Genomic DNA, 12145 nt, shown 5'->3' with positions numbered 1-12145 from the left:
ATAGTGAATATTGCTTAAGCAAGTGAGCTATTTTCAGCTACAGCTGAAAAGGTATAAATGTTAAGCTCTGTAATCAATAAATTGACTTCCTGCATAGAAGTGTTATAAATGCATATCATATTATTGGCTTTTCGCAAATATTATAATGAATGTTATATGTATAAGATTAGAAAATTTAGCTGTATTAATATAGTTTCCTTTATTTGTTATTGATGAAACTTAAAAATAGTGGTATAATACATATATGTTAAGCTATGGCATAGTATTAAAACAAAAACTACTTTTGTTTGTATAACCCAAAGACTGAAAAAGATAGAGACCCCCTGCATTCGTAAACTATCTTATCCAGATGAAGACCGCCTGACCAGAGTTCTGGGGGAGGAATTCATTGCATTTCTGTTATCAGGGAATGTAAATCTCAGTGGTGCCAAGAAGATTGATCTATTGGAAAGGGGACAAGAGAAAACTGAAGAACACCAAAAATCCTAAGAATAATGTATGAATATGTATGAGAATTTATGAATATTGTGATAAATGAACTTATGAATAAAAATTAGTGGAGGTCTAAATAAATATATTGGTAGCTATAATAATATAAAATATAAAATACAGTGTGGCCAAAAAGTCCTTCCCCAGATCTAGTCGCGAATTCCCATTCAGGAGATAACAATTCTAGCCGCACCCAGATAACAATCCTAGCCGGCACCCATCAACCGAAGAGAATGAGCAGGACACGGGCCATCAGGCTGACAAAGGAATGAGCTCGGACAAGATAATCATCGCTGGACCTGAATACCCCACCTTGCAGACCACTGTTGGAGAAGCAATCAGACTGGACAAAGGGAGAAGCCCAGCCGAGATATTCATCGGCTCCAACCCGGATCCGACCACTCCATCCTGATGGCCCAAACCAAAATGAAATCAAGCAACACTCAGAACCTCTTTACATATGAGGAGACTCTGCCCGGACATCTATAGACTCTATTCTCCAATGCCAGGAAATCCATTCATCCAACAATCAAGGACCCTTGGTGAATGGTGCCTGCTTGGAATTTGGCCTCAAGACACAAAATCCCTATAAAAACTCAGGCCAGAAAACCCTCGATCGTGGATTTGGGAACACCTATACCTTGGGTATAGACCCCTGTCCACCCAGCGCTGTGCTGACCTATTTATTGTGGTTTTTCTCTTTTGTTGCAGGTGCTTAAATTGTTTTATACTAAATTGCTTTTTATTGACCCTATTTTGCCATTGCATTTATAACAATATGTAGTCGGGCTCTGTTTTTAAGGGACAATCCTTTGTTAGTAGGTGTGCTCTCTTGGCTGAATGCAGAGACACCCGGCCATATCTGTATATTGTACTTTATTTTTATTTCCTAATTGTCTTTTTATTAAACTTTTAAATTCTATAAGAAAAATATGTGAACCTCGTTTTTCACAGAAGCGAGTCCCTTCTCTTCTGTCACTGTCACTTCTATATTGGTGTATTATGTACGACCACCTATGTGTGAGTAGAGTTGTGCTAGTCATTAAAAGATTCATTAGCTACAACAGATGCAAATCAAACTCAATAATATTTTGCAATCCATATGGGTTAGTAGTTTTGTGAAAAACGAAGTTCACTCCTGTAAAATTTTAAAACAGTTTAATAAAGACAATAAGAGACATAAAGTAAAGCAAAGAGTTACAGCCGGGTGCCTTGGCGCGCTGCCAAGAGCACACCTGGTATCTCAGGGACCCTCTTTTTATCTTCCCCTGCTGTGAGGGGTTAATGCATATTCAAAGCATGTCCCCTCCCTGGTTCTGCCTTTTTAGATCGTGCTTTTGCACAACTTCATTTTCTGCTGGTCAGCACTATTTTTGCTGATCATCATTATTTTGGAGTTTGGTTTCCTTTCTTCTGGAAATGGTCAATGATCGATAAGAGCATAAGCCCCTCATCCTTCCTTTGAGGGTAGCTGGTCTTCCTGTCTTCCCCTCTTGCCAGCGTCCTGGTACCGGCTTCTTGATAACCATTTGCTCTCCTTTTCCTGCTGTTGATAATAGCCTGTTTTCCACAGCTTGATCCTCCCATTGTCTTGCTTGTTTATCTTGCCTTGTCCAGATGAAACATATCCTTACCATTCAGAATTCCTATCTAAGCCTATAACTTGCTAAGAGAGAAAAGTATATAGTGAAAGCATATAATATATATTTATCAGAATAATTGTGAAAAGCCAATATTTACAACACGAATTCACAACAATTCCTCCTTTTATCTTTTTTATAAACCATTTGGCTTGAGCAATAATTCTTGTTTTCTAGCTTCTAGCACTCGTTCATTTTTTTCACAAATCAATTTAGCTTCTTCCAACGGATCTTTCACATTATTTTGTTTTCTTAATACCATGATTTTTTGTGCCGTTCCAGATGTAGCCAATTTTGGGTCTGTAGGCATTGCTACTATTTGCATGCCCTGCACCACTTTGGTGATTAGTTGGATGAAACAGGGGATTAGACAAGGAAGGAATATTAAACCAGCTGTAGCGCATAGGAGGAAGAAACCTAGCTTCTTCCACCATTCTGTCCCCAACAAGTTATTCCACCAATTAGTGGTCATCATTGACTCCCATTTTTGGACTGGTACGTGGGCTATTTTTCTGATGTTCTTGGCGATATCTAGAACAGCATTTCCATTGTCATCAATTTGTAAACAACAATCTGATGTATTAAATTTCCCGCAAACACTCCCTTCTTCAGCCAATAGATAGTCCAAAGCCAGTCTATTCTGATATATTGCAGCTCTGGCTTGGCGTTGCTGACTGACTATTAATTCCATAGCTCCAGCTGTTTCATTGGTTATGATTTCTACTACAGCCTGGAGTCTTATAATACGATTTAGCATGTAAATTGGGGTTCGATATCCCCAACTTCCATCTTGTGCCCAAGTAGCTGGCCCATATGTTTCCAGTATGCGTTCAGGGGGCCATTCCTCATCTCCCCATTTTTGAGGTCCTCCAAACAATTCCCTTTTGTTTCTTTTTAGGTCCTCATAAACCGGCACTCCCAATTGATCTCCATCTGGTCCTGGCAAAAGGAAGAATCCTGGTTGAATGATTCCCAGAGTACAACTCCCTTTCCATTGTGAAGGGAGCTTTGGGTATGCCCTTTTCCCACATATCCAAAATAAGCCATCTGGTGCCTTCCAACAGTCATTTTTCTGTTGATTTATATTTTCCCAAAATTTAGATATTTCTGGGATTCCAGAGTAAGGATTTTTCCCTTTACCATTACATCTGAACAGTCTGGTTCGATTATCATACACACAATTCTTTTCTTTTACTTTTCCTTGAGTCCAATACAGAGTTGGTTCCTCTGGGATCCACCATGTAGAAGTTCCATTGCTAACCTTATACCTTTTACAGGGAGTTTTCCCTATTTCTTTAAGAAACTTCTTACCAGTTCGCCATAAACATTCTTCCCCTATCACTGTTGAACTTAGAATCCATCCTTCTGGTCGAGTCCCGCCTCTTATATTGGTCTGGTTCCACTTAAGGAGTTCCACCGGGCCTATGCTACTACCTTTCCATGGCCATTCCTCCGTCATCAAGGCTCCTTCACAGACCCAACAGTTCGTTATATTAAGTTCTTTACTTATCCTCTCCCCTAAATCCACAAACAGGTTTTTCCCTAGTCTTGAGATATCTATTTCCCCTTTTAATTGCTGTTTGAGCCTTGCATACAGATCCTGACGTGAGGTTAAGATAGGCTTAGGTTGCTGTGTTGGTTTTGTGTTTTTTCTTATCACTTGCTCCTTTATCAAATCTTGGGTCTTTCCCTTGGCCGCCCCCTTGAAGCAAATCCATTTTTCCCCTTTTGGGCAAGTGCTTCCCAATCTAGTGCCACTGACTCCTAAGTTTTCTGTGATCCAATATTTTTCTTCTTTATGTATACAGGTACTTAACTTGGATGGGTTATAGCAGTGACTATCGATATTGGTGTGGGTAATAAGAAAGAAACCCCGGCGTCTTTCCATGTAAAGTTTTCGATAGCATTTGTAACATGGCTTGGCTGGTGTCCCAAAAGGGAAAAGGATAAGTGACAGAAGAAGGAATAATAGGGGTCCAGTATGGCTTACACCCCCACCCATCCTGCCTATGAGGTTGCAGCTCACAGCAGGTGCTTATATTCTTCTTGGTGGCGAGTTATAGAGGCCAATCTGGTCTTGCCCCCTATTTCCTTGTCACTTCCTCTTTTGTAATTTCCAAGCAAATCTCTTTTGACACCTTTTAACAGTAGTATCCCACCGTTCTTCAGGTATTTCCCACTCAACAGGCACTAGCCATTCCCATCCACAGAGCAGAGTTATTATCTCAGTTGCCTGCAATTCTGTTTGGATAGAAGATCGATTATGTGCTCGACACTCCCTACAAGAACGCCGGTTGTGTGAGCTGCAATACCAACTTTTCCCACAAATTAAACACTTATATTTAACCCAGCTAGCATGTCCTGTATTGGGATGATTTATACAAGGCATATGGTGTGGCACTGATGGAAGTTGTGATTCTCCCCCTTCTTTATACAGATCACAGGTCAAAGCAAAAATATGAGGATTTCCTGACCGAAACAGCCCCGATCCTCCTGTTTGGAGTGGGAGTATTCCCCCGCAAGGTGGATATCGAAGGTGTCTCAGAACTTGTCCAGGCAGGACTTGAAACCACTGATACAGGCTTGGTCTTACTTCCCAATTAGTTGTGATTCTTTGCTCATTCCTTGGATCCTGTGGATTGTCCCAGTTCATTACCACCCGGCCCCCGCTTTAGAGTCAATTTGGTATCACCCAGTTCAGAAGTTATAGTCCACTCCTCAGGTCTTTTCACAGGTCCCTTGATTCTGCTGGCGTGGATCCAACCTCGTTCCCTGGTCCGGATTGCAGCCTCCGTTGTCAGCAATACCTGAAAAGGACCTTCCCATTGAGGAGTTAAAGATTGTTCCTTCCATGTCTTTACCAGTACCCATTCTCCTGGATGAATATTATGAATTTTGAACTCTAAAGGGGTGGTTTGGGGGATCATTCCTTTTAGCCTTAAGTTTTCAAGTGTTTTAGCAATTGTGGTGACATACTTTCTGACACCTATTTCCCCTACTTCATAAGTGGCAGTTTCATGTCGGGTGGTAAGGAAGGGTAGTCCAAACATCATTTCATAGGGTGACACTCCCAGGTCTGACCTGGGTTGTGTTCGGACCCTTAATAGAGCCAGAGGTAAACATTTTACCCAGGACATCTGGGTTTCAATCATTAATTTTGTTAAGGTCTTCTTTAAAGTTTGATTCATTCTTTCCACCCGACCTGAACTTTGTGGGTGCCAGGGGGTATGCAATTCCCATTTTATTCCCAAGGCTTGGGTTATTTGCTGTAAGACTTTAGATGTAAAATGTGTTCCTCTATCTGAGTCTATTTTATTAACCATTCCATACCTAGGAATAATCTGTTCCAAAAGAGTTTTACACACCACATTAGCTGTGGCCCTGGCAGCGGGAATAGCTTCCACCCAGTGAGTTAAGTGGTCTACTATTACCAAGAGGAACTTCCATTTTTGCACTTGGGGAAGTTCAGTGAAATCCACTTGAATACTTTGGAATGGCCGTAAGGCTAATTCACGGCCACCTAATGGTGTTTTTCTCATTATTTTTCTATTTACCTTTTGGCAAGTTATGCAGTTTTCAGTTATTTGTTTTGCTACCCCAAAAATTCCAATGCATCCAAAATCCCTTAGAAAGTGATCACACAAAGCCTGAGTACCCCAATGAGTTTTCTGATGCATATCTTCTAATATTTTCCTGGTGAGTGGCTTATTAAGTAACTGTCTCCCATCAGGGAGTTTCCACTTTCCAGATGGATCCCGTTCTCCCCCTATCTTAAGTAATTCTTTTTCTTCTTTCTCACTAAATTTAGGGATTTCCAATTCTTCCCTGTCTGGGGTTAAAATTAACATTACTCGTTTGTCCCCATTTTCTGCCGCCTCTTTAGCCTCCTGATCCGCCAAGTTATTCCCTCTTATTTCGGGTGTCATTCCCTTTTGGTGTCCTTTGATATGTACTACAGCTATCTCCTCAGGTAGTTTTAACGCTTCTAAAACTTCTAAAATAATCCCTCATGCACTAGTCCTTTCCCTTTTGAGTTTAGTAACCCCCTCTCTTCCCAAATTTTCCCAAAGGTATGAATTACTCCAAAGGCATACTTTGAGTCAGTATAGATGGTCCCCTTTTTATGTGCTAGATGCTCCAGTGCTCTTTTTAGAGCATATAATTCACAAGATTGAGCAGACCAGTTTGAAGGTAGACTTCCTTTTTCGATGGTTTGCATATTTTCCCCATCAACTACAGCATATCCTGACATTCTTTTTCCTTGCAAGCATCTGGATGAACCATCAACATATATTTTTTTCCCTTCTAAAAGGGCTTGTTCTGCTAAATCTTCCCGAACTTTAGTTTGGCATTGTATGATTTCCAAACAATTATGTGCCAAATCATCTTTTGGTTCCCCATACAGAAATTGGGCCAGATTGAGACTCCTGCTTGTTTCTATTGTAAAATCATTATTGTCAATTAAGATTGCTTCATATTTTAACATCCTGGAGTCTGTTAACCATTTCTCAGCTTTTTGATTTAGCACATTTCGGACAGCATGGGGTGTGCATACAATTAATTTACTTCCAAAGGTGAGCTTACGGCTTTCCTCCACTAAAATAGCAGTAGCTGCTATTGCCTGAATACATACTGGCCAGCCATGGCTCACCGGATCCAATAATTTGGATAAAAAGGCTATTGGTTTCTTCACCCCCCCCCATTCTTGAACTAAAACCCCATGAGCTACTCCATTTTCCACATTCACATATAAATGAAAGGGTTTTTCTAAGGAGGGTAGGCTCAGGGCTGGTACTGAGGCTAGTTTCAATTTCAATTTTTCTAATTTATCATCATCATCTTTAGTCCATCTTATATTGTCTCCCCCTGTTAATTTCTCATACAAAAATTTTACTGCTTGTGTGTATCCTTCAATCCACAATCTGCAATATCCCAGCAGTCCTAGTAGTTTCCTAACCTCTTTCTTTGAAGAGGGAGGAGGAAGGGATAGGATCCCTGCAATTCTTTCAGGATTTAATTTCCTGCTACCCTTACTTATCAGGTGACCAAGATATTTTACCTCTGATTCCACAAACTGTAATTTTCCTTTTGATACTCTGAGTCCCTTTTCCCCAAGAAAATTCAGAAGTTTTATAGTAGCTTCTCTTACTTCAGCTTCTATTTCTCCTGATATTAGGAGATCATCCACATATTGGATGATTTGTATTCCTACAGGAGTGGGGAAAGTTTGTAGTACCTCTTCTAAGGCTTGCCCGAATAGATTTGGGGACTCTGTGAATCCTTGCGGTAATTTTGTCCATCTTAATTGTAGCTTTCTCCCGGTATTTGGATCTTCCCATTCAAAGGCAAAAATATCTCGGCTTTCTTCCGCTAGTGGGCAGGCCCAGAAAGCATCTTTAAGATCCACCACACTGAACCACTGATGTTGAGGTGGGACTTTACTTAAAAGAGTATAAGGATTAGGAACCACAGGGTAACGGGCTCATGTTCTTTTATTTACCTCCCTTAAATCCTGCACTAATCTGTAATTTCCATCAGGTTTCTTTACTGGGAGTATAGGGGTGTTATGAGGAGATTTACACGGTTCCAATGTCCCATCCTTTATTAATTCTTCTATTACTGGCTTTAAGCCTTCTCTCCCCTCCAAAGAAATAGGATACTGACGTACACGTATGGGACATTCTTCCCTTTCAATAGTGACCCTTATGGGGTCAATATTCAATCCACCCCTATTTCCTTTTCCAGCCCAAACCTCTTTGTTAATTTTTTCTTCATCTTCTTGGCCAAGTTTTAACACTTTGGCTGTCATTTTCCCTTCTTCTGGGATAACCCCAATTCCTAATTGTATCTGTAAATCCCTTCCCAATAAGTTGCTGCCAGCCCCAGGAACTAGTAAAACATCTCCTATTCTTATTTTTGTTTCTCCTTCTATGACCACATTTTTAATGACAGGAACTTTAAACCCTTCCCCTTTTGCCCCTGTTACTTTTACAGTATCATTACTTATATCACATCCCTTTGGAATATTAACAACACAAGTCCTTTCTGCCCCAGTATCAACTATGAATTCTAATGTCTCCTCTTGGGGGCCCACTTTTAAAGTTATCAAAGGCTCCAGATGGTATTTGTTCCCCAGAAAATAGAGCCCGTGACTTCCCTATTCTTCCTCTGGAGGTGTTTCTTGAAATATCTTTAGATCCCTCCTTAAGTGAGGGCATTCCCGTTTAAAATGCCCTTCCTTTTTGCAGTAAAAACAGGTATTCCTGGGTTGTCCCCGGAATTTTGATTGTGCTGGATTTTTATTTCTTCCCTTTTCCCCACTTCTAACCCCTGAGTGTTTAGGAGGAATTCCTGAGGGTTTTTGATTCATATTTTTCTGGAATGTGTTTTCCCTCATAGTGGCTATCATGATTTTTGCTTCCACTTTAGCTTTTTCTTCATCTCTCCGTACATAAACCCTTTGAGCTTCTCTTAATAAGTCATTTAAGGGTTTGTCGTGCCAGTCCTCCAATTATTCTAGTTTTTTCCTAATATCTGGCCATGCCCGGGTGACAAAATTGACCCTTAGCAGGGCTTGTCCTGCTAGGGACTCAGGGTCTATTCCAGAGTATTGTTTCATATTTTTTCGGAGCCTTTCCAGCCATTCAGTTGGGGTTTCCTCTTTTCCCTGTTGTCCTTCAAAGGCTTTTCTAACATTTTGCCCTCGGGGCGCTCCCTCCTTTATCCCTTTGATTATCAAATTACGATAATCATTCATACTTCCCCTCCCAGCTTCATCATTCTGGTTCCAGTCAGGAGGTGCAGTTGGCAATTTCTGTTCTCCTGGTGGGCCTTGTTGGTTTTCTCTTTCCCATATTTTTATCCCAGCAGTTCTAATCATATCTCTTTCCTCTTGGGAAAATATTATTTTCATTATTGATTGCATTTCTTCCCAAGTGAAAATATTGGGCCCTAGGAATTGATCCAATTGTTCAGCTGTACCTATAGGGTCTTCTAATAGCCCTTTAATCTCCTTTTTGAAATTCCTAACTTCTGTAGAAGTCAAAGGAGCATTCACAAATCCCGTTCCCCCTTGGACTCCTCCCATAGGTACTTCTCGTAATGGGAATAAATTGATTTCTTGGTTCCACTCTCCCTGTCTATCTGTTTTTACACCCCCCTTCCCTTGTTTTGTATTAGTGTTGGTAACATAGAGATTATCAGGCTGCTTTTGAGCTTTAATTGCTCCCCTTGTGTTCTGATATGGTGCCCCTTCATTAAGAAGAGATGTTATCTGGGCGGCAGGCGCTGAACCCTCCAAAGGAAAACAGTCAGGAACAGAGTCCAGCAGGGAAGCTGGGATCCCTAGTGCAGAAGGAGTGAGGGCGGGGCCTGGCAGTGAAGCCAGGGCCGCCTGTGCAGAGCTGCTGATGGTTGGCAGTGAAGCCGGGGCTGCTGCAGTTGGAGTTCTGGTGTCCGGCAGTGAAGCCAGGGCTGCTGCAGTTGGAGTTCTGGTGTCCGGCAGTGAAGCAGGGGCTGCCAGGGCAGGGATGCTCAAGCCCGGCAGTGAAGCCGGGGCCGCCAGGGCGGGTGGAGCAGAAGCCAGAGTCGGGACACCCAGCACACTCCCCGGTTCGAAGGGGGGGGCAGGAGTTCCCGGGACGGGTGGGATTCCCAGCATCAGAGGGGGTGGGAGGATTCCCGGCGCCATTGGAGGCGGAGGAATTCCCGGAGGCTGGGGAACCCCTGCTGCTGGCTGTAGCGGGGGGGCTCCCTGTGCCAGCGGTGGAGGTAAGACATCCAGGGGATCCCATTTTTTTTTGTTTTCTGTTTGCTCAACCTCTGGAGTTTTAGATACTTTAAAAACTCTGGCTCCCAGAGGTTCTGTGTTTCCTAACCAGCAAGAGGCATATTCTCTTTCTTCTGGATTAAATGGCTCTTTTGAATTCACAAATATATTCAGAACCTGGCAGATCCAAGCCTCAGAGGATCCGTATTTTGGCCAGTAAACATGATCAGGTCTAATTTCCTTTTTTACCCACTCCTTCATGCAAAATTGGATCATTTTTACTTTGTCTTTCCCCTTTGTATCGGGATCTGTATCCCAATTTGCCAGCTTAATCCCTAGGGGACTATCTTGAGGTATATCCTCTGGTATTTTGTTAATTCTTTTTTCTCTTAAGGCCAGCTTACTGGTTCTCTGTCCCATTTTTCCAAGTGTTCTCTGTTTCAACCTACTCCTTTAAGCACCACTATTGAGAACACCAATTGTACTATTTTAGAATACCAATTCCACTCCTTTAAAACACCAGTTTACTTCTTTGAAATACCTATTTCAACTCCCTTAAAAAAAAAAACCCACGAGTTCACTTCTTTAAAACACTAATCACCCTTCACAGCACCACCAACAAAGAAAACCCCCAAACCCTAAATCCCTCTCTCAGTGTTCTTGTTACAGTCCACCTTCCCCCCCCTCAGGATACAGTTATACACGATCTCTCATTCACACATGCATTCTCATTTCTTTAATAGATTTTCTTCACTCATTTTCACTCACACCAAGACAATACAATAATAAGGTACCTTCAATGTTGCTGGCCAACCCCCCCAGATTCTCTTGGGTACTGTATCCCACACTTCCCGTGGTTTGCACCCTCAACCTGGCAATATTCCCGGGGATTTATTATTTTTTCCCCTTTTTGTCCCGTCTCCTAGTACACTGAACTTAGGAGAACTCCCGGCTCCTTCCCTTCCAGGGGTCCAACCCCTCCCTGAGACCCCAGTCCCAGTAACCCCGGGGGGATTCTTTCACTCCTTTTTCTTTTGCTTCGTCCAATTCCCGGCCTATTTTCTCGCGAAATATAGGAAATGCGGTACTATGGACTCCGCTCTCACTCCGCAGGTCTGGGGTAACCAGCTTGCGTCTCATTCACACACATTCATCCCCCCGTTTCCACCCCCTTGGTCAGTTACTTACCAATTCCTGTTCAGGTCCTGAAAGATTAGGGGGTTTTGAAGGAGCGCTTTTATTTTTTTATTTTTCTTTGCTTTACTTGTCTCTCTCTTGTCCTCCGGGTGTTGCCCTGCTACCACCGATGACACCAGAAGAGCCAAAGCGGATTACCAAAACTGGCAGGGAGGCGCCTTCCCCCGCCTGGAATCTCCTGGTTTCCCCGGGGTGAGGTGCTTCATCCCGGACGAGATCCCCAATTTCTGTGAAAAACGAAGTTCACTCCTGTAAAATTTTAAAACAGTTTAATAAAGACAATAAGAGACATAAAGTAAAGCAAAGAGTTACGGCCAGGTGCCTTGGCACGCTGCCAAGAGCACACCTGGTATCTCAGGGACCCTCTTTTTATCTTCCCCTGCTGTGAGGGGTTAATGCATATTCAAAGCATGTCCCCTCCCTGGTTCTGCCTTTTTAGATCGTGCTTTTGCACAACTTCATTTTCTGCTGGTCAGCACTATTTTTGCTGATCATCATTATTTTGGAGTTTGGTTTCCTTTCTTCTGGAAATGGTCAATGATCGATAAGAGCATAAGCCCCTCATCCTTCCTTTGAGGGTAGCTGGTCTTCCTGTCTTCCCCCCTTGCCAGCGTCCTGGTACCGGCTTCTTGATAACCATTTGCTCTCCTTTTCCTGCTGTTGATAATAGCCTGTTTTCCACAGCTTGATCCTCCCATTGTCTTGCTTGTTTATCTTGCCTTGTCCAGATGAAACATATCCTTACCATTCAGAATTCCTATCTAAGCCTATAACTTGCTAAGAGAGAAAAGAATATAGTGAAAGCATATAATATATATTTATCAGAATAATTGTGAAAAGCCAATATTTACAACACGAATTCACAACAGTTTTAACATGCTTTATTGTGCATGAAGTTGAGGAAAAATATTTTAGGCTTATGTATAATCAAATTCTAGATAGGAGTTGTGGATGGAGTGGCACACTTCACTTGTAAGAGTGTTGGGAGTTAGGATCTTTCCTTTTGTTTCTTCTTCCTCATGGGATTTTGTCCCATACGTTGCTGGGAAAC

General features: G+C 42.1%; 1 protein-coding gene across 1 annotated transcript in view; it reads right to left on the bottom strand.

Annotated features, from left to right (window-relative positions):
• Window positions 1-6837, bottom strand: part of LOC131592133 (uncharacterized) — a 102905-nt gene extending 96068 nt beyond the window's left edge. The window contains exon 1 of the mRNA XM_058863430.1: window positions 6763-6837. The gene's annotated coding sequence lies outside the window, so the exon portion shown is untranslated. The remainder of the gene's footprint in view (window positions 1-6762) is intronic.
• Between the last annotated feature and the right edge of the window lie 5308 nt (window positions 6838-12145).

Source organism: Poecile atricapillus, chromosome W, assembly GCF_030490865.1.
Source record: "Poecile atricapillus isolate bPoeAtr1 chromosome W, bPoeAtr1.hap1, whole genome shotgun sequence".
Taxonomy (NCBI): domain Eukaryota; kingdom Metazoa; phylum Chordata; class Aves; order Passeriformes; family Paridae; genus Poecile; species Poecile atricapillus.
Note: the sequence above shows the minus strand (reverse complement) of the source record. Positions and strands in the feature narration are given on the sequence as shown.